The following is a 24,703-nucleotide window of genomic DNA, read 5'->3' on the forward strand; positions in this document are numbered from 1 at the left end:
TTAAAGTTTAAGTGAATTTATAATGAGTAAGTTTAGAGTGAAACCTACCTAGAGTATTTATGCATAGGCCACAACAATACAGCCTTTTCGAGATCGAAGATTAAGTAAAGACGACGAAGAGAAAGTAAAATAAACTGGTTTAGGTTATAGAGTTATAGCTTCTAAACATTTAGTACATCTGAGACTGAACTAGCTTTTAATATGTTTAAATATTGATGAAGAATATTATTTAGGATTTGCAACGCCTGAATTGGTTTTGACAGACATATTTTAATATTGTGGGTAAATAAAACACTATTTAAATTATTTAAAGTTACATTTTTATTAATAATTTAACCCAACTTATCGGAGCCCTTTCTGGTGAACGTTTTCAACAAAGAGGATGTAAATACTATGTAATAAGAGGCGGAACTGCCAAAGTAAAAATTGAATTTAAGGTCAGTATGAAACGTGCAGTGAGATTTGACATAAGTTTCAAATAGTAATTACAATTGGGCGACGAAGTATAATCTGGCTAAGTTTGAAACAAACAGTTGCTTAAACCGGTAATGGATTGCGGCTTTCTCCGATTTTTACAAAATTAAAGCCGTCTTGCAATCTATCAATAACTGCACGTTTCATATAATCGAGTGAATTGCTTTTTTCTTACAGAGTTTCGCTAGGCTGGTTTTCAAAAGGATTGCGGTTGACAGGAGTCGAATTGTCAAAGATGTAACTGTAAAATTATTAGCGCTATGTATTGCCTCGGAGAACGTATTTGCTGTAGACAGACCGACAGGGATCGTTTTCTTTTTTGGGTTTAAATTTAGAGATACATTTAATTTAGGTATTAGTTGTTCTAAGACCGTTTTCTCTGTTTAAATTTGAATGTTTTTTAATTACAATGGCTTCACGAATCATTCTGGGGTGATACTTAATAAATAGGAAGAACTATCTCACCACGAAACCTTTGGGCGAGGACGCCCGCCACGTATCGTAAGTATGTGTTATCGGTCTTCAAATATGTACATTTATTAGATGCTTAATAAGGTCGCCAACATTGCTCTTATGATTCCACTGGTGTTATTAAGAAAATGCTCCCTTAGCCATACCACCAGGTTGTGTGTGCCCGATTGTTCTTCTTAACAAAAAAAATTGGCAAAACAGTTTTCAAAACAGGCTTAAAGAGTTAACAGAAGTTATTGTAATAATATTTATTGCTATTATTTTGAAGCAACGTATTAAAAGTATTCTCCGGAGCCAGTTCTCGAAAACACCCGTGCCAAGATCTACTGGGACCGATCTATCATCACGGACAGAACTATCATTGTTAATAAGCCTTATATTGTGTTGGTAGATCGGTTAGAGCGTCGGGAATTTATTGTGATGATAACCTCGTGAAAGCTGAAATAGAAAAATTGTCAAAATATCAAGACCTAGCACACGAGGCTATTGATATATGGGATGTTGAATCAACAATAATTGTCCCGATAGTCATAACGCCACTCTTCTTCTCGGACGCATCTGCCAATGGTTTCCATTGTTTATTAAAACAAAAATTGCGGCTAAACACGAAATTGCTTCTTTTCATAGTTGACGAAGACAAACGGGTATACATCGTCTCTTGCATTAAGTAAGTGTGAAATGTAATGAAGTTTCGTCCAAATCATCAAGCACTGCTTTGCTGTTGATGCGCGTTGGAGCTGGCTTGATCTAGCCGGCGCGTACACTGTCGACTTGTCGCCTCAAGCCCTCATGTCAAGCAAAGAGCATATTCTTTACTTAACATGAGGGTGTTTTTAATAATTCTAAAGCGAAATTCAAACCAAGCACGTAACTGCTTGACTTGAGCATTGAGCAAACATTGTAAATGGTCAATATGCTTAGCTTAAGCATAAATTTACGTGCTTTCCTTCAAAGCGTTTGACTGTCTCGGAACTGCTTTAGGTAGTGTAAATATATGATGTACTGAACTGGATAGACTACGGAAGGAATCTCCTTCCACACATTGCTTGAAAGAAAGTAACCCTACCATATTGAATCATGGAGAAATTCCAATGTCATTAAGCAGGAACTTTACTCCCAATCGCCTTTTAAGAGGTCGTCAAAAATATCCAAATGAAATTCCTACAGATCATCGACTCCAGGTGCAACTATAATGATGACCACTATCCTTAGACATGATAGACCGACCCCCGAGAGAATATCTTTTTAGCTGGCATCCTGTTAAGAAACCTCCTATTGGTAAAATTTATAACATATTCATAGAACACGGTTTCTAAGATGGCCGACAAATTAATGATTTCAGTCGTCAATACCGGAGTATGTTTTTATAATCAAAAGCGATGATCTCAGATTGCAGCCAAGTGCAGTGGGCGCAATGCAAAAATATCCTCTAAAATTCAAGGTTGGAACGTTAAAAATAACACGAACGATTTACGTTGCGCTCGAATGCGGCTGCGACTGGACATGTCTCTTTGAAAAAAGAATCTTTGTTTGTTTTTAAATCTACCCTCATTTTCAATGAGTACAAAGCTTTTTATTACTCTTCTTATTTTTTTCTGGTCGTGTAAGTAGACTGGATTGTTCAGACAAGAAAAGTATTTAATTATGTCAAAAGGTTTACTACTGAGCATGTCCAATAAATTTTAATACAAGTTTGTCATAATTAATACCAGCAATTTTACTAAATACATCGGCATATACTTTCTGGAATATGTTTTTTAATGTTAGGTATAAATTTTTTGATTATTAGTTATTTTTTTAACAAGAAATAAATAATGGACACCGAATCTTGAAGCTTGTAAACTTATTAAATATTCTAGGAACGCAGGCATCGACATTCGCTGCATAAATTCTATTTGAAGAGTAATAATCTGACATAATTATCATGTTAAAATGTCGGCAATATTTTATGATGACAGCTGACGAAACGCCAGCACATTTATATTTCTTGTAATACCTTCAGTGTCAGAGCTTCATGCTTCATGGATCTCTCCAAGACATGAAGCTGTAGATGAAATGGAGTCCATTTCTTTTTTAACCATCAGGTCTCATTCCAGCGCAGATATATCTTTGATATATTTCAATTGTTAGTCTTCCTAATACTCATCAATAAGGCCCTCTATTTATTGAAGTGAAACTTCTTTATCAACGTATGAGAGAAATTTTATCGCAATGTCGTCACGATTTTCGATTACGCGCCATCTTGTTTTTTTTATCAAAGCTCATCAAAGTAACGTTAAGAAAAATACATTACTTTGAAAGTGATAAAATAAAAAGACTTGTTTGTATGCATCTCTTTAATAATGCAATAGCTTTAATTTGATAAAAATAAATATCTGAAGCCTAATCTACCCAAGTTGTAAATAGTATAGAAAGATTATATGTCTAGTACACACACATATTTCATTTCGAAAGTAACATTTGACTGTTCCAATCCTGTATAACAGGAGGAACTGGATCGTAGTAGTAAGAATTTTGTATTAAATAAACATGCATAATATATTCATAAAAATTGGCTCTATATATCACTGATGAGGAAAGCCCAATCCGTGTGACGGGATAAGGCAGGTACAGATATTAAGAGAGAGTGGGAATATTTTGTGGAGGTTTTTAAAAAAATTATATTTCAGGAAGTGAATGGGCGGAGCTATAATTTATATTAGCTGTTTAGCTATTTATATTAGCTGTAGCTTATTTTGATAGAGCAAACGTGACTTGTTTTAGTTAATTAATTCAATTAATTTTCTTTTTATTTTTCAAATATGAATTGTTTAACGTGTTTCTAATTTGCCGACTCATCATTTTTCCAGGGTCCCTAGCAATACTAGCAATAATTTTTATCACATTTTCCAACCTTGGTCAAAGAAGTAGACATTTAAACCTACTGTACCTATATTACACTGAACTCCTGCCCTATTTAGCCCCTAAGAAAACTCACCAGTATTGATTATTAAATCTTTATTAATATTTTTGATCTAATGCCAAAACACACACAAAAATTGCGCACACGCACACACACACACAAAATCATTACAAGCAATTGGCACAATTCTCTACAAATATACGGTTATGCATTTTTCTTCAGTCTATTTTTGCTTGGTTTTTATCCCTTGTGTTGTTGAGCTAAACAATTTTGATACTTTTTACATAATCTTTATTTTGATACTTTTTAAATAATCTTTAATTCCATAACCGATATATTTATGGTTTTACTAAGATACTGTAGCCCAGGAGGGCGAAAAAGGATTTGAATGATTACATAATAACATTACATTGAACATTTAATACTGTGATTATTTTGGATGTTTTTTTCTCAATGAACTAGTATTGTTATGGACATTATATCTTCTTTAAGTTGTGCCTTGTTGAATTTAGAAACAAGCAAAATTGAGCTAGCAACTGACTATTTTATATCCAAATACCATAACAAATATAACATTATACGAGAATTTCTTATTTGGTATAAAATCTTCATGAATTTACTATTTATCACATTATATCCAAATGTTTTGAGTTTTTTTTTATATTAATTCCGCCAATGTTCGTCTTTTAACAATTCGACACGTGTTTCGCATCTACATGAGGCATCCTCAGGACATGTTGACTCGCCAAACTCTGGCACGAGACTGATTTTTCTGATTATAAATAATAAAACACAAAAATAACATGTTTATATTGTTGAATGAACAAACAAATTTGGTCCCTTCACCATTGTTACGTATCTCTTTCGGTGGTAATACGTCGCAACAGCCAACTAATCGTAACAACAAAAGTAACGCCTACTTCAATAAATTATCCCATTATTATAAAAGAAATAAGTAAAAATAAACACCGCAGTATAGTAAAGTATTTGGTATAAAACAAATATTAAAGATTTCAATATATCTTATTCATCACAAAGCTAAATACAAATCGGCTCGTAAAATCATAAAATCGTGATTTAATTCGTTTCTGTTCTGCCTCTTGTAAATAAACTATATCAAAACCTTCAGTTTCATTGCACTACATATGTTTTTTGGCAACGTTGCCAAAGAAGAGTTTATTTTGTGGATCCAAGGAAAATAAAAAGAAAGATATAGATATATAGAATAGTTATATAAATTAAAAATCACAAAAAAAGAACTTTGGCCATTGTTACTCATTCTAAGCTATTTTCAACCAACTTCAAAATAAAACGAAGTTGTGTATTGATTGTATTTAGAACTTCCTCATTGAATACAGATTTTGAAAATTTCTTTCCATTTAAAGTGTCCACTTAGTCCTTCCAGATTTAAACATCAAAATGTCTTAGAAAATATTTTTCTTTGTTATTCTAAATTTAAAGTAATTTTTGTAAGTTTTTATCAGCAGCAGCTGTTGATTTAAGTGAAGATAAATTGACGTTAGTAACAATAAAATCTTGGTTTATGTTCTCGATCTTGTAAACAAGTATCAAAAGTTTAGGTTGCGCTACACTCCTTTGTGTTTTTTGGCAGCGCTGCCAAACATCAGTTTATGTGATGCATCCAGAGCAATGTGCAACGAACTATGCGTATGTGTGTGTACGCCTGTCTGTGTGCGTAATGATACAATAAAAACAAACATTAGGTCTTTTGGAAGTGCTGTGAAGGTTATATATTCCGTTTTATTCCAGATTTCTGCTACTTCCGCGTAGAATTCTGTTACATCGCACTATGTAGGAAACTCTATTTTTTTTTTAAAGAGAATGAACTAAAGATTTATAATGTGCTGAAAAAGGCATAGATTTCATAATCGGAAGTGACTACCAAAAACTAATGGGTCAGTGTAACTCTTAGACGTAGGAAATAAACCAGGTGTGAGGCAAATGGGGGCAAGAACAGATGTTATTGTACATGGAAAATATTCAAGGATATTACTGTGCCTAAGTCAACTTTCCAACGATGGGAAATTTCAAAAACACACTCACTAACAATGCAATGTTTTGATAGCAAACTTAAAACATGTCAATTACTGGAAAAAGCGTACAATAGAAACGATGCGTCTAGTTTGTAAACCTTACTAAGGAGTTACTAATTCTATTTTATCGCTCTTTGTTTTATTTTGCATAATATTGTCTTTATTTTAAAAGCGTTCAAAGTCAAAAGTCAAACTAAAAGTTGTTTATTTGCCAGAAACATTCACAAGTAAAACTGTTCCAAAATTTAAGAGCAGGCACATGTTTCGTCTTGACAGATATGCAAATATTTTTGTGGTTTCACTTCACAATATTATAAACGTTGCTTTGGCGTTGTTGTTATTTAAGTAATCCATGTCAAAGTACCCAAAAAACCTGACATAACACACTGCAACACTAAGTCTTTTCATAAGTTCTGAGTGTAAGCGAGCACGCGATATTGGTAATACTACTTTGTGCTACTAAACGTGGAGTAAGCCTTGACATACAAATAACAATTGAAAAGAAATATTCAAATATTATTTAATGGATTTGTTGTCACGTTACCGTAATTCATATGGAGTTCGATCGTCTTATCGATTATTATTATCATTTTTTATGAAAATAAGGGACGAGACGAACAGGACATTCAGCTGATGATAAATGATACGCCATGCCAATTACAATGCAGTGCCGCTCAGGATACTTCATCGTAAAAAATCTGAGCGGCACTTCAAATGCGCTCGTCATCTTGAGACATAAGATGTTAAGCCTCATTTGCCCAGTAATTTCAATAGCTACGGCGCCATTCAGACCGAAAGACAGTAATGTTTACACATTACTGCTTCACGACAGAAATAGGCGCCGTTATGGTACCCATAATCTAGCCGGCATCCTATGCAAAAGAGCCTCCCACTGGTATAGTGAAGGATATATGGACATAATTATATTGTGCTAATGAGTATTAATAATCAATTGGTCGTCTTAAAGGTGGTATTGAAAAAGGTACATGTTCCTCTTATTCTAATGAAAACTTTTCAATTTGAAACCAAGAAAGCTAGGAGAAAGATTCAAGCATGACTGAGTGTATCTGTTGCGATATTCAGATGAAGTAAATCTTGAATATTTATACAACATATTGAGGTTTTATTACTGTTCTAATTACAACAAGTCATAACCAGTATATAACCGGAATATTTTTATCGAGAAAATCTCGGTTCCTGGCGTATTAAGTTTTTGTAGAATCCGCTAGCAATATTAAAATGTATGTAAATGCGCTAAGCTCGGCTCGCTAAAGGTGCTATGGGATGCGTGTTTCCATTATACCTTTTGTACCCAGTTTGCAAGACTAAAATATTGTCTTCATAGAGTTTTTTAATTGACTGCAACTGCATTAGAATTTCCGTCATTCAATTTGAATATCCTTTTTAAATCCTTAATATTTCGAGAAAAGTCTACCGAATTTTGTGAAAATCATCGGTTCATATTATTTTGACAGCGTAACAGACAGAAAAGAATATTTTCACATTGAATGATATAATGGATAATATATTTTTTTTATTTAATGATATTATGGATTGTATATTGAAAAGTTAGTTTTTTGACAGATTATTATCAACAAAAAATGTCCACTGAAATTAAATATTTTTAGTAGGTATTTTTTGTCATGTGGCTCATGTGATGGAAACTAAAAAACCAGCCGCCGCATCAGCTATACCTGAGGTCAAGAATTGATGGCCTTTGAGATGCGAGTACTCTAGAATTGCTGGCTCTCAAGGCCAGTAGACGATTTCACGAAGTGGTATAAGAGACAAAAAGTTCCAAGTGAAACGTGCCTTAGTGGAATGGATTTCTTCATCGTGGTGCAGGTATCTGACATTTTAACGTAATGACCGATGGAACAAAACCAGCTTTTGGCTGATAATTGAAGTACCCTGCGCACTCTTTTAAAAATCATTACCATACAGTTTGTTTTGGTTGAAGTTCACTCGATAGTATCGTGATACGGTGGAACGTTAATAAAGTGAAGACTAAAGTCATAACAGTAAATCGAGCTTGACTTCTGTTTCAACGAGCTTATGTTACATCACTAATTAGCAATCATGGAAGCTGAGACGGAGACATTCAGAGATATTTTTTATGGAAAATGGAGGGCAAACGAGCGTACGCGTCACCTGGTGTTAAGTGATTGTGACACCGCCACCCACATTCTCTTGCAACATTAGAGGAACCACAGGAGCGTTGCCGGCCTAAAAGGAAGTGCTTTTTTTGAAAGTACCCATGTCGTATCGTCCGGGAAACACCGCACAAGGAAGCTCATTCCACATCTTTGTAGTACGTTAAAGAAAGCTCCTTGAAAAGCGTACTGTGGAGGATCGCCACACATGCAGATGGTGGGGATGATATCCTGAATTAGTGGGATGCCAGAGATAGTACAATTAATTGGGGAACTTCTCCGCCCAAAGGTCCTAGCAACAATATCCATCGATTATAATGAGTTACGCTCAGTGAGGCCATTTTAGTGCCAAAAGTAAGACAAGTGTAATGTTAATATAATAACTTACGTTCGCCACAAATTATTATTATATATTTCAATGTATAGCATGCTTTTTAGTCTGCGTGGTCACGGGCAACCGAAATTGAATGAATTCACTCGAATATTCAAATGTCTATCAATGGACATACCAAAACAAAACTTTAAAAAATTCTTAGGCAAAATTAAGGGAACAAATCGTTGCATTAGATTCCCGACAATAATTGACATACCGAAGTATCGAACGATTTCATCCTTTTCGATGGCTTGATCCGTTGTTGAATGGAAACAGTCGCATAACTGATGCTCCGTTCGTCGGCGATGCAACTTATTGGCTTCGAATGGAATTACGCAATGCAACACACTATATTATGTTAACGCGACTTTTGCGTGTACGCGTCAGTAATTAAGAAGAATATCCGTCTGCCTGTTGCGTAAAAAACTTTGCTAAGAATCTTTTGCAATCAGGATAAAGATTCAAGTCCTTAACATTTTCTTTAACATTTCTCTACATAGATTCTGACTTACAGTAAGTAGGTTTTAAATCCAATTATGAATAAGATATCTTAATAAAAAAACATATAATATGTACCTTTTAAATGATGCTAAATCGTGGGCCATAGTAGACGTCGAGATTATCTATAATTAACCTTCCCTTTAAAATACGCATATACTTGATCAATGAATTTTCTTCGCTGCTTCAATTTTAACGTCAGTTATAAAATTGTAGAAAAATGTATCATCATCAGCCGGAAAACGTCCACTGCTGGACAAAGGCCTTCCCCAAAAATTTCCTCGACGATCGGTGCTGCGCTGCCCTCATCCAACGTATTCCGGCGATCTTGACCAGATCGTCGGTCCATCTTGTGGGGGGCCTGCCAACACTACGTCTTCCGGTACGTGGTCGCCATTCGAGGACTTTACTGCCCCAACTGCCATCTGTCCGTCGAACTATGTGCCCTGCCCGCTGTCACTTCAGTTTCGCAATCGTTTGGACTATGTCGGTTACTTTGGTTCGAAAAATGTATATGATAATATAAATTAATTTTCTTCTGTAAAATTAAGCTACAAGCTATGTTCCTTGTAAATTATTATAGTGATTCCATTACATAATGGCCTATTAATTAACAGATAATTTCCTGATTTAAAATTAGCCTTAAATGTAGCAACCGTTATTTTTCTTAAGAGATCGCATTTATCTTTACTATGAATAGATGACATAGAATAATAATTAATATTAGCATCATAATTGTGTCTTTACAAATCTTGGATTTGTAAACAACATATTTAGTAGTTATTTTTATGGAAGACAACCGGTGTATCACTTGATGTTAAGTGATCACTTCCGATCACATTCTCCTGCAATACCAGTGGAATCACAGGAGGGTTACCGGCCTCTAAAGAAGGTGTACTTGGGTTTATGACGGTACCCACGTCGTATTAAATAGGCTAAGTTGTTATATGATTTAAAAGATGGGCTGGGAGTTTAATTTCAGTTCTTCTCCCCATGTCAAAGCTGCTTTACAAACTGATGTAGGTTCATTACGTTTACCAGGTGTTTAAGCTAAATTAAAACTCAAAATACACACCAAAAAACAAGAGGACACTGTCAGTAAATTTTGGCAAATACCATCTGTTTAAGTATATAGTATTTGGTAAATACCACCTCCGAGGTAACAAATGACGCCTAAACTTTACAATGGCAACTATGACAAATACGTGCTTTGCAAAGGTCATGAAAAGTCGAGTTAAATAAATAAATTTTAGGAACTTTTACGCAAATAAATTATGCTTATAATACAGTTTCACGCGCGTTTTAATCCCTTAAATAGTATTTTATTGAGACAAATAATGACACAAATAGTGAATTTGATAATTTATAACTTTACAGATTTGCGTGTACTTACTTTTCTATAAGATTATATTTACTTAATAAGTGCAACCATATAATACATACAAATTCGTTTTATTTATTAATAGGTAACGAGTTCGTTAAGTGTTCATAGTTTTTCCAAAATACTTATAGATAAGTAGCACATTTAAATAATAATAAATTACTTTAAATTTTGAAATAACTAATAACAATGATATAAACTATAGACGAATCCTATAGTCCAGTAGTAAATGACCCTGCCTACTGAGTTATAGAGATACCGGGTTAGAATCCCGGTAGGTGCAATCATTTATATGATGAATATGAATGTTTGTTTCCGAGTCATGGATGTTTATATGTATTTATGTATGTTTAAGTAAGTATATTGTATTAAATATATCGTTGTCTTGTACCCATAGTTACCAAAGGCTATGCCTAGTTTGGGGCAAGATAATTTGTGTAATATTATTGTATTATATTAAATTAATTTTTTAAATGCTCCCAAATCTTGTTACTAAAACTATAAAGAGTCGATGCGACCATTATTAAATTATACTCCTCAAAAATGCGCTTAACCGGAGTCAGTGAGCCTAGATTTGATCTATAGGAAGGGCCATAGAAAAATAAAAAAAAATTTAGCTCTCGGGTTCCTTGACACCCTTACAAGTCTAAGGAAACTTAAACGCAATGCAATTGAACTGGTACTCTCAATTTATTTAATGATTAGCTAGCTAATACCCGCGACTTCGTCCACGTAAACACATGACTGAATAGCTAGTGCCTATAAAAATCGCGGTTTCTTAATTTTTTTACTAAAGATCATTTATACGTCTAGATAGACCATAGTCTTAGTAATTTTTTTAGTCGTATTCACATTTTGAGCAATGCACCCACACTAACACAAAGTCATACAAATCGCGAGTGTAAGACGTAGCTTGGCACGCACACGTATTAAACCTGGCCTGTTTTTATCGGTTGTCTTACAGAAAAAGACTCTATCTAGACGTATAAATTTTCTAAGACTTTTATATTCAACGAAGACATATTCAATAAAAAATTTAATAATTTCATTTGTTAAGGGCCAAGTGTCTGAGGATTAAAATGTAGAAAACTTAATTGAAATCTATTCAGTGGTTTTTCCGTGAGGCGCGTACAAATGAAAACCTCTATCATTTTATTTATATAGATGGTGCTATAAGGAAATATATTATATTGGGTATTACTCTGGTGGCAATCACTCACCATCTGAAGAGCCAGTAGAAACTCTTAATTCCTCTTGTTTCATACATTCCACAAAATACTTAAGCAATTCGGATTTTTTTCAGCTATACTATCCAAGCTTTACTCTGTGGCTAAGATATTCATATATATATGATAGAGCTGAAGAGTTTTCAAATAAAAACTTCTTTATTCTATAATTATTAAAAAATATATTCTCTTTTTGAATAAAGAACCAAGAATTTGTTGTGTTTTGTATTCAGAGCCTCGATTGATGAAGTTTTCACTTCTGCCATATGGCAGGCATATCGTATAGATATAAATTGTAATATAGTAAAAATATTTAAAGTACAAAAACGATATGTTTACGATTTCATTGTATTATATATACTAGATGTAGATAACCCTGGTTAAGTCTAGGTTTTACTTAAGATACATGAAAAGCCGTCGGTCGGAATATTATTACTATGAACAAAAAGGCGTTTTAAAAAAATACCGAATGTTGTAAAATGTACAAGCATGTCTAAAATTATCAAAAGTGGGCTTAAAAAGATACTGCATGGGAATTTATTTGATAAATCCAATATAATCCAATTATATTTCCAATTTTTAACCACTTACATATTTTCTCTTCTTCATTAGTACCTTAAAAAATCAACTATATTTAATTCCGTACATTAAAAATAAAGTGCTTTGAGGGTCGCTGGAATCAACGCCCAAGTAAACCCGCGCAACCTATCTACTAATTCCTTCCCGTTAATTATATGGAATCTATAACATTTTCATTAATAACCATGATCAAAATTGTTTTACATAAATCTATAAATGTACAACTAAACAATCTTGATCTTTGTTTTTTCAAACAAATTTTACACTGACAAAAATTTCTTCACTTCAACTAATAATTAATATTAATAAAACGAAAACAAAATAGTACACTAAAGTTACCCTAACATAAAAATATATATTTTGTTTATTTAATTTTGGAATAATTCCATTCTAAAAGGAGTAATAAGAATTTCGGTATACACTTTCACAGCCCCAAAAATATTTTTTTTAATTACTATTTTTGTAATTTAGCCCATGGCTGTAAAATAAATTATACACTAGAATATTGATTGAATTGTAAGTTTCTTACTATGATTATTTCCAATATGAAAGATCTTTTTCTAGGCAAGGTTAGTAAGATTAAGAGCTATTTAAAATGATAAATTAATTTAAAATTGATAATTCCTATATATTGTTCCTATAAATTGTTTCCACTTACCTTTTCTTCTTTTAAGTCCTTAAACACAATATAACAAAGTCTTTTAAAACTTTCAACAACTCTGCGTCCGAACGCCTATTGTTATCAGCAAATTATAAACACTTATTTTATTTTCATAGTTGGGCCGATTTATTACATTTTTTCAATTTCACGCAAGATCGCAATAAAAAAATTACTCCTCCATTTCACCGTTCTAATTCCGTGTCACTATACGCTTCGACACTAGAATGTCTTTGACACATTTTTGAATTTCGAACATGGTTTGCCGCGTAATAGTATCGGTGAGTGTCGTTATTTTGAATTTGGCGAAAATTGTCTGTGCTTCATTGTTTAGCAGCGTAGTGTAGCGCGCATGCACTTTCAACACATTATGATCTAACACTGGCCGACTCTCGATTGCAGGAACATACTTATTCTAAGTCAACTTACATTCGTTCATATTTGCCTGCGGGGCATAGGGTTGTGCTAGGTTCTAGGACTTAGAACTAAACATTTATTTTCTAAGCCTTCATTTATTTTTTTCAAGTGCTGCGACAAAGGCAAGGCCACTATATTTCAACTTCTCTTCCAACTCTTCATCAGAAAATCATAGAATTCCTTGTTCTCTAAATGTATTTATATCTAGTACAGTAGTATATTAGTTATACACATCGATAAAATCAATTTATTTAAAATATTATGTGTACATATTAACATACAGGATATATCCTCTATGATGACACTAACCCTTTCCTCATTGGGAATTACAATTTTTATATTTTAATCTATTTGATTCTTTTAGACTTCTGTAAGCAGTACGAGCTGTCATTAACGACCGTAAGCTAGTGATATTTTACACCAATACAAAGCGATTACTATATTTTCAAACAAACTATTAATATTTCATAAAGACCACATCACTATTTCCTAGTGATGAGTTTTTATTTTATTAAATAAGTCCAATTTAAAAATTTACTAACAGTAATCTGTTAAGAAATCTATCGTATACGCACAACCCTATTTTTGCAAAGAACAAGAAACGTCATGCATATAACATATTGTAATATGTTTTAGTCTACATCAAATTCTTAAGGCGCAGATTCCTAAGGTAAAAACCGTTATACATTGCAGCAGCCACGTTATACATTTTGAAAGCCATATCTTAAAACTGCCATAATATATTAGTTAGATACTTCAGTATTTATCGTGAGTGTTTTATAAATTACGACAGCTTCTTTAGTGTGGAATCCACTCATATATTAAATATTACTAAAATAAACTACCTGTAAATGAATTAATGAATAATTCCATCGATACTAACGATAATTCTATCGATATTTTCAGATATGTACCCGTTAATAACTAAAATGAAACAGCACTATCGTTATTTCAATGCAAAGCACAACGCTATTAGTTGAATGCATCGTGCATTGGCCTGCAATACCGTTTTACAGAACGTTACGACATAAATCCAACACATCTGCAATTTAAATTTAATCCTAACTTAGAGGTTTACGGTTGTAATTTCTCAAGCAGACTTCGGTGATTTGTAATATAATATCGGGAAATCTTTTTTAGAAGCTAGTTTCTTATAGTTATTTTACTATGAATTTTAGGTAGGTATATATGTACCTATAGAAAGAAATGGTAGTCTGTGGGCGTTCGTTAGTAGGACGCGTAAATCCTTAGCGTTTTGTAATTATTGTTATTGGGACGTATTGAAACGAATTATGGTTGATCGTCTGAATGGAATTGCGATTAGAAATTGGGTCGCCATAATAACATGTAATTGGTCAGTCTTTTTTAATATTGTGTTTGAATTTTTAACTAGTTGTTCCGTATTATTGGAATAATAGTACTATTAGATTTAATTATAATTGTATACGCTAAATTATACTAAAAAGATTTTGATGAAACAAAGACTTTACCTTACTTTAATTTGCTTTTAATTAAGACTATGTCCGTTTGTTACAAAAACAAATATATTTAGTAGATATGTTACTTTCAGTTAAGAGTTATATTCAATTATCTAGTATGATTGTGCATACTGCCATGCTTATTATAAGTACAGTTGTGAGGCATTGATAAAATAATTAGCGTATGAGATGGGAAGACGAAGAATCAAGAAAATAGCGGGGCAACTATGGACTCGTATAGCAAAAGACAGGACAGAATGGAAATCTTTGAAGGTGGTCTTTCGGAAGACAAGCTATACCGAAGTACAGACCGTTTGCCGATATTATTTAGAGGTAATTTTTTACTTTATTTCATTAGTACCTAGTATGTAAAATAATTTAATTATTATTTTATATATGATACTAGCTGACCCAGCAAACGTTGTATTGCCGATATTAAAATCGCGATACAAAAGTAACTGTTGATCGTAGATGGGTGATAATTTGAAGTTGTATGTTTTTTAATGTTGACTCATAATTAAACGAATTAAAAAAAAAATGTCAAAAAAATTAAAAAAAGAAACTTCATATGGTTAACACCACCCTTAACATTTAAGGGGATGAAAAATAGATGTTGTCCGATTCTCAGATCTACCCAATATGCACTCAAAATTTCATGAGAATCGGTCAAGCCGTTTCGGAGAAGTTCAATGTTTAACACCATGACACGAGAATTTTATATATTAGAGATGATTGCAAGAAATCTCAATGTATGTGTTCAATGATCTTCTACCGCATTTATCACGGGGAGTGTTCCGAATAGCTGGTTAATCTGATCATGCCGTTGAACTGCCTTCGCACGACACGCCACAAATTAGAATATCATCCCCAACATGTAAATGTGTGGCGTTCCTCGACCGCAGTGCGGTTTACAATCAACTTTCTTCCATCATACAACCAAGCTTTCTTGTGCGGTGTTTTCAGGACGATACGACATACCTTCAAAAAAAGCACGTAAATTTTTCTATAAAGCCGGCAACGCTTCTGTGTTTCCTCTAGTGTTTCAAGAGGATATGGGTGGCGGTGATCACTTAAAATTAGGTACCCGTACGCTCGTTTGTCGTTCTCTTCCATAAAAAAGGCTTTTGTTCATTTTTAAATACCACCCAGCTGTTAAATGCTTTGTCGTTGGATGGATGAATAATAGTTGAAAAATGATACTGAAATGCGATGTCCGATCAATTTCTATTGTCTAGAGGTCAAAGTCCAAAGTGATGATACTTTAAAAAAACATTCTTTGATATCATCGCCTTATGCTATAAGTCTGTGTACCGTAAGTCATCATTGGCAGTGTCAGTAAGCCCCGCACAAGATGGACCGATTATTTGGTTAATATCGCCGGAATACGTTGGGTGAGGGCAGCGCACGACCGATCGTCATGGAAATTTTTGGGGAAGGTCTTTGTCCAGCAGTGGACGTCTTCCGGCTGATGATGATTATGATGCTGTAAGTCGCCTGATGGTATGACTGCCACCGCAAACTATATCATGCTTTCAAGAGAGTATAACTCTTTGGGGAACTAAGATAATTATATCTATATGAGAAATTTCCACCTATCTATTAACTCATCACTATATCTCTGGAACCATAAAGCGTAGAGACTTTAAATTTGGTAGGAATATTTCTTTCACCAAGTAGAGGCTAAGCTAAGGCTTTTACGAAATTCCACCCGCAAGAGTTTCTTTTGTTATAAACAGAACAACGTCTGTCGGGTCAGCTAGTGCATACTAAAGGTAGATTTAACAAGATATATTGTAAATTGGAACCCCATACTTATAAAATAATGATGCTTGCCTAAGGCGAATCTGTACAAGTAAGAGGGTTCATAAAGGCGAGATGAAGACAAGACTATACCCAAAAGACCGTTGCGAGAGAAGCAATGGCCCAATGCAGTAATAGAACAGTAGCGTTACATAGCGGTCTCCTTGAAATTTATTCCTGCGTCACGGCCGGGCTTTAGGGTTGGTACATACGAAACGAGACGATGCGGGCGGCGCGACGCAGCTAACTTAACTCAGACAGCGGCCAGTCTCGGCGGCGTAACCTTCAACTTTTCCGAAGAAATGGTAAAATCTTTGACATTCATAAGTGTAATTTTGACTTTCAGTCTATATTTCATAACCGAGTGTAATGACTCAGTCTTTCGAGACAAAAGACTAACAAAATCAAATCAAATCCAACCACACCACACCGGCGCCTATTTCTGCCGTCAAGCAGTGTCATGTGCAATGTGTAAGCATAACTGTGTTTCGTTCTGAAGGGCGCCGTAGCTAGTGAAATTCCTGACCAAATGAGACTCGAGATTTTTGGGTTTTTCAACAATCCTGAGCTACACTGCATTGTAATGGGCAGGGCGTATCACTAACCACCAACTGAACGTGGTGCTGGCCTCTTTCCTTATTTTCATAAAAAATGTATCTATATGTTGTTCCCTATGGATTCTATTACCGCTGAACTGAGTGTGATGAAATTTTAAGGAAATATTACTGTTTCCCATTGAAACACGGAAAAAGCTACATATTTCAAATTGAAACCTAATTAGATCTATTTATCGCCCCCGAAATCCCCTGTATACTAAATTTTATGAAAATCGTTGGAGCCGTTTCTGAGATTCAGATTATATGTATATGTATTATATATATACAAGAATTGCTCGTTTAAAGATATAAGATACTGAATACTGTTGATCACCTAGCACAGGCTATAGCTAGACTATTAACTAATCAAATTAAAAGGGTTTTAATAATCATTCAACCTAAGGAAATGTAAAAGATTGTAAGGCATCCCGATAGAAATACAGAAAAGCCTCAATATGTCCCTTTCCAATATATCACAAGCGATAAGAACCAATGTAAATAAGGTACTGAGGTAGGAAATTCCAATTTTAAATTAATTAACGGTTTGTAGCAATGCTATAGATCTAGTAGTAACTGTATCTTGATAAATTCTAAGTTTACAGCTGTCTCGGGATCTAATTTCTTTTAGCTTTTTATACATTTTGCCTATTAATTTGTATACACTAAAGATACAATTTAAGTTTCAAGATACACAATTATTACTAAAACAGTTTTATTATTATATGGAAGATTAATTCAGTTTATGCAATGACGTTATATTTTACGACATATCATTCATTAGAGACAATTTAAGCACACTTTTTCCTATGTGTTAACTGTCACTGTCCGAATCAAAGCTGAACTGAATAAATGATTTACATTGCTGCTCATTGAACAATAATATCTTAAACAACTGGTTTAAATGCGGCAATGTATAGATATAGCAGTCGAAGCTTATTATGGGGACGTTCACATTTTCATGCTCATTGTAAAGGAATGCCAATCAGGATATATAACTTTAATATATAAGATATTGAATCTCATTAGCCCAGTAATTTCAGTACTTATGACGCCTTTTGAACTTGACTTGATTCTTGTACAATATTGCATCACGATAGCATCATTGTTGCTCGGAGGGCAATAGAGAGGCTATGCTTAGAGTTTCCCTGAGAGACCGAATCAGGAACTAGGAGATCCGTAGGAGAACCAAAGTCATCGACATAGCCCAAATGATTGCGAAACTGAAGTGGCAGTGGGCAGGGCACATAGTTCGACGGACAGATTTCCGTTGGGGCTGTAAAGTCCTCGATTGGCTACCCCATAAAGGAAGACGCAGTGTTCGTAGGCCCCCCACAAGACTGACCGATGATCTGCTCACGATCGCCGGTAGCGCAGGACCGATCCTCGTGGAGATCTTTGGGGGACGCCTTTGTCCAGCAGTGGACGTCTTCCGGCTGTTATGACTGCTTCACGCTAGAAAAGGGCCACCGCTGTGTCTTAGCATGCATTCTATACATATTAGCTTTCCACTCAATAAAAATATATACAACAGTGACTGCCTAGTTTATTTAATAGAATAATAGTGCTTTGAATAATCTTGCTTTGCCTCATCTAATTTGAGTTATCACAAATAAATATTGAACACGCATTCCAAGAATACTAGATTTAAATAATTTTAAAAACTGTAACTTATTGATAAAATAAAGTTACTGAATTAGTTTTTTATTTCATTCTCAGGAATGTGAGGTTTGTGCGCCATGGAATGCCTGCGACGTAAAAACTACTAACCGACTATATAATACAACTGCGCTGGAGGATACTCTGTTTAAAATTGAGAAAAAAAAATACTGAACTTTATAGTAGGTACGTTCTTTAAGTTGTAAATTCTTTATTCAAACGGGTTAGTAAAAACAGTTTTAATAATACAATAGAAACTAAACAAAATCTCTTTAAAAATAAATTTATGATGAGCATAACAAAAAAGATTTATACTAAAGCATGCATAAAAAATAAACTAATAAATAAAGTAGATATACCAATGTAACTGCCAAAACTGTGATAATTATACGTAGGTCACACTAAAAGTTTTGCGTAACTTAAAAACAAAATTTTATAACCAAAATATTATGTTTATTGCTTTCCAAAATACTCTCCTTTACATTTTAAAAAAATTTTCATGCGATCAAACTATTTTTTAAAACAGGAGGACCACAGATCTGAAGGCATGTTTTTTACGTGCTGATTGAACGTTATTCTCTCTTCGGAATTGGTAAAAGTGAAACCTCTTATCAAATCTTTGCTTTTGGGAAACATACAGAAATCACAGGATGCTAGATCGGGGCTATGTGCAAGATGGGTGATGAGTTGTACTTTTTCAGAAGCTTAAAATGACTTAGTTGTGTTAGCCGTGTGTGAAGAAGCGTTGTCATGATGTAGTTGAACGCGACTTTTTGGTCGTCTTTCGCGAACTTTTTTTTAACATTCTGGGTAAACAAATGGTAGAATACCACTCAGCATTAACACTCTTTTAGGGACCCCTAGCTGAGAAAAAAAAACGATCATTTTTTTACCAACGTTTCTCGCCTGCCTCACTTTTGTTGTCCTGTTCTCATTGTCAAACACCCATTTACAAAATTGATGTTTTGTTTCGGGTCCATAACAATAAATCCACGTTTCGTCTCCTGTGACAATGTTGACGAGCATTAGAATGTCCGTGGTCGTACTTCATTAGCATCTGTGAACACCATTCCACGCGAGCCCGTTTCTGGTCCGCTGTCAGATTATGAGGGATCCAACGACAACAAAGTTTCCAAACTTTCAATTCTTCGTGTAAAAATTTCTGAATTTGGCTCATACCAATCCCCAATAGTCCTCGAATTGTCTCATAGGTAATCCGCGGGTTTCCTTCAATTAGCCGCTTAACAGTAGCCACATTATTTTCGTTGACGGCAGTTGAAGGCCGCCCTTAACGAAATTCGTCATGTAAAGATTCCCGACCTCTCTCAAATTCAGCAAACCATCGCCTGACGGTGCTCAAGCAAGGTGCTTCTCTCCCAAAAGCATTTTGAAGATGAGCGGCACAGTCTTGCGTAGAGAGAGAACTTCTAAAATCATAAAAATCATCGCTCTTAAGTCTGAACTATAAATTTTCGAATGGGTAGTTTTGACGTTCATTACATTCAATTAAAAATATTTGAATCTGACTTATCACTAAACTTGACTTGACCTTCCGTTTCTATATTATGGACGTACAGAGTAAGATATAGGAATAGGCCTTAATTATTATTATTCATACAAAATTAAAGAAAATCTAGAAGAAATAACAATAAAATTATAGAATTATTCATAATAGTTTTTCTTTTTATAAAAAATCCACCATCAGAAAGAGCTTCAACAAGAACTTTATCTCTAGTTTTACTTATAGACTGAAATACTTAGATTTTATATAAACCATAAAAATGCTTACTGTTGGTTGTGTCCAGCACTGGAAGAGATAAGACGTCAAGCAGTTTGTAAGTAAAGTATTTCAAGGCATACATACAATTAAGGCATAATCCATAGGAAATTCGGACAAGTTGTCTTACTGATTGAAGAATAATGTGACTCACCGTATAAATAAATATTTGTTTATTGTAGTATATTATGTAGCTATATTTTCATTTGCTTTCATATAAATACTTTTTTAGTGTTTTTTTTTATATTATTGTCATATCATGGCACTTCAAAAATTTATCAACAAGGGTCGTCAAGTAGAGCTACTTTCAACGCGTATGTTATAGCGCGTCAATTTTCTAACACCATTAAGCGCATACGCATGTTTTTGTCAAAGAAAAATCTCTTTTATTACATTAAGTCGTGAACAGTAGTGTTTTGCATGCATTTGCATGTACAGTTAGGTATATCGTGACGACGTAAGCGCTCGATACAAATGTTTATCAATTTTATGGCATATATTTCCGTGTCTACTGTTGATTCTATTTATTACTGCATCCTGAACTGTTTTTGTTTACAAAACTCTAGTGGTACTAGATCGTAATTAGTTGACCTTTTAAGTACCCAAATAAAACTGAAAAGAAAAATCTATGAACGATGCGGGACTCTAACCCGCGACCAACCCTTCGGGTGACTTATCGTTTGTAAAATCTTGCATCCATTGTTCAACTCTCAGGTTCTAGCTTCATCTATAGGATCTACTTTACAGTTGATAACCTGCTCAACCCCAATATTTGCATATTAGGAAATTTACTTGAAATGTCGCTCTTGCAAATCTAAACTATTTGTTTTCAGTTTTATTTGTATAATTAATCACAGAAGTGACGGTAATCACTTTAAAAACACAACTGTTAAGTAGCTTGATCGGATTTCGAATGGACATTTTATACGTGACAAAATTTTAAGGCACGTTGGGTACTTGTTACCAACATGCATACGGTTTAAAGTACATATTTATGTATGACATAGAGCAGACAACACAATCATCGCTCTATGTACTCAAATCTTTACGCAGTACTACCAGGTTCTAAATAATTTAAGTTTCATGAAGAGAAGTGAGAGCTATATTCCATACGTAGCCAGGCTATCATCGCCGTATAGGCTTCCTTGATAAATTCCGGGACCATACGACAAAAAAAGCTCCGGTGTAGTCGATTCGGATCGGATGTAGTGCGACAGCGCTCTTAAGCCTTAAAAAGTTCATAAATATAAGGGGCCATCACAGCCTTGCGCATTCGCAATACGAGTACGTATCATTATACGAGTATAGAGACATCTCTAAAGACACGGATCTTGCAAATTATCGTGATATTTGAATTAAAACTTAAACATGTTACGCCTACTACTCGTTAAGTCGTGTTAGTAAGTCTTTTGTTCCCTGTTGTTGACCCCAGAAAATGTACAAAACAAATTTGTAAGGACAATTAAAAAAAATGGTGAAAAACTTTTGTGCTCTAAAAGCACTTGACTTTATATTATTTAACATTGATATGGTAACAGATTGGGAATGGAACGACCGCGCTCTGGCTATTAAATTATAAATTGTATTGTATGATATTACATGTTTACGACATTTTAATGAAAATAAAGAAGAATTCCTTGCGCCTGTTCTTCTCAGGTCTGAGGCATACTATTTCGAATGGGTTGAAGTTTTTGACGTTCAATAAGTAATTTTAAATATCCTATTTTGAATAAAAATGTTTGAATTTGAATTTAATACCGGTTTATACTTAATGATTATCGTAGTATAGTGCAGGTTGTCAAAAAAGTGGTACATCTTCCACGACGGGGAAGTTGTACTAACTTGGAGCTCTAGAGTGCAATAACAATTATTTGGAGGAAAATTGAAAAATTTTACATAATTCTTCTTCTGCGTAATTTAGCTGAAGTAAATCATGGGTATTTCTTTGGCAAAACTTTAATTAAGTATCCAATTAATTAAATTAAGTTACACAAATTAAATTTGTAAACAAAATAAATGAACGACGCGCGACTCGAACCCGCGTCCTCTCGGGTTCCGTCTGAGCGGTCTCCCACTGAGCCAACCGTTCGAGTGACGTATCGTTCATAAAACTTGGCATGTCTTGTTAAACTCTCAGGCCGTGGTTTACCCTGCCACCTGCTAAACACTAATATTTGCATATAACAATTTAATAAATTAATAGTTTAAATTAAGAATTTTAAAAAATGATTATATTATTCCGGCTTTGTTTTTATACAACGTGATAATTCTATATGAAGGTATAGAACGTCACTGTTAGTTACTCATAATAACATGGGCTTGAGAATGTCAAACTCAGACATGCAGAAATTTACACTCAAGTTAGATTGATGGTATTTGAAGCCCAAGTAAACATCCGCATGCAATAATAATTCTCTATTTTTAGAGACTGTTTTGACTAGAATGTGTAATAATTAAGAAATTCATTATATTGTTGTCAATTTTATTTTTATGTCAAACTTCGACTTATGATATTTTTCATCGTGGACTTGATAATCAAGACAATTCATGAGCTAATCTACATCATATATAAATTAAATCCTTAAATCCTTATTAATTATTTTTGGGTTTTTAATTCTTTATACCATATAAAGGATGCAGATAAGTGAAAATATCCTTTATTGTCTCATTACTACGGTATCCAAATAATATAACTTTTCAGAGTCGAGTAATCTAATTCAGACTGATAATCATATCTAAATGAAATATCTTTTAATTCTTTCGCTCCACCTAACAAAACCTGTATGAAACAAAAGTTTGAACTACCCTCATATACAGCAATGATTTCAGCAAAATGCTTGGCATGACATGAATTGCATATAAGCATATAATAATTCCATTGGATATAACGGCTCGCTGGGCGGGGCATCATTAAAATTTAATATAAGATTTAAAAGCGCCATAATGGAAACCCATCATCGTTCCGCTAAAGCCCACCATAAATTCCGAACGCAGCGGGCGTAGTCGATAGAATTTAATACAAAATCCACTGAAATCCGCCATATTGATATATACATTTTTTCCCCCCATCTCCCAACCCCCTACATAATTGAGCGTTGTGAAAACTATCACATTGGTAAATGACGGCCCCCCTTCCTCCCGTAGTTTTCCGACTACCCGCAATCAATAATTTGGCTGGGCAATGACTGCGATGACTCGGACATGCGCAAACCAAACCACCCGAATCATCGGCAAAATCTGAACTTGACTTGACGAAAACGAAAGTTAGAGGCGAATGTTTCTATGCCATTCTTGGCATTGGTTACTGCACACGAGGTGTTAACGCCTAAAGAAATTTTACTCTAATATTAAATTTCAGTAGTGATTTTCCATGTTTTTGCAGGTATTCTTGAAGATAATATAAAACAACTTTCTGTATTACATCTAAGATCTAATAATGAAGACAATAATTAAAAATAAGATAATGTTAATGATTATTTAGTTATGGTTGAAGATAAATAAAGCCAACGTAATGAAGTTGATAGTGCTGATACATTTGGAGCCGGTACGAGTGCGAGCGAGAGAGTAGTATGGTAATGTGACTCCACTTCGATATAGACGCTCATTATAAATCTAAAATCATTTGTAACATTAAATATGTTTCTTTTTATAAACCTAGACTAAACTAAGTAAGAAAATAAGGAAGACTTACCTTGTTTTTGTAGTTGAATTTCTCTTGCTTTGGCTTGATTGTTGTCTCTATGTCTTCATATTTCTATGAAGTCATTTAGTTCTTAGAATTTTATTCCGTGTGTATTGTCGTTGTATTATTATATATATCTTTATTATTTTAAGCCCGTTTTATTTTATATAACATATAAAACGTTACAGGTAGAAATATAACAAAAGCTTTAATTAACTAAGTCTTAATATTAATTTTTCTTTAAATTTTGTACTATTAAAGAAATCTTGAAATCGATAACAGGTAGGTAAACAGTTTTAGATTTTTTTTTTGTAATTTTTGATGTGATTTATCTTACCCTTTTTACTATTAATTTAAGGCCAATTTAAGGCACGATTTGTTTGTTCTATTCGTTTTCTTCCCTTACAATTGGTCAAAATTTTATCCAAAACTTTTAAGCCAGAAGACTCAAATATCACTTAGCCTTAACGTATTAGTCCAGAGTTTTTTCCTAAATTACTTTTCACTATATATATGTAGAGTCTGTAT

At 33.9% G+C, this 24,703-nt stretch overlaps 1 protein-coding gene and 1 long non-coding RNA gene across 3 annotated transcripts in view; one reads left to right on the plus strand and one right to left on the minus strand.

The window, feature by feature from the left end:
• Positions 1-24,325, minus strand: part of LOC126970141 (zinc finger protein 135-like) — a 147,744-nt gene extending 123,419 nt beyond the window's left edge. The window contains exon 1 of one of the 2 annotated variants that reach the window (XM_050815885.1): positions 24,185-24,325. The gene's annotated coding sequence lies outside the window, so the exon portion shown is untranslated. Of the gene's footprint in view, positions 1-12,769; positions 12,979-24,184 lie in introns of those variants that run through there. The other variant, XM_050815883.1, reaches the window with a different exon arrangement.
• LOC126970222 (uncharacterized) lies at positions 12,966-18,873 on the plus strand. The gene is made up of 3 exons (XR_007730573.1): positions 12,966-13,050; positions 14,757-14,997; positions 18,777-18,873. It is a non-coding gene; the product is annotated as an uncharacterized LOC126970222 (long non-coding RNA).
• Positions 24,326-24,703: the final 378 nt, after the last annotated feature.

The sequence above is a fragment of the Leptidea sinapis genome, chromosome 20 (assembly GCF_905404315.1).
Source record: "Leptidea sinapis chromosome 20, ilLepSina1.1, whole genome shotgun sequence".
Lineage (NCBI taxonomy): Eukaryota > Metazoa > Arthropoda > Insecta > Lepidoptera > Pieridae > Leptidea > Leptidea sinapis.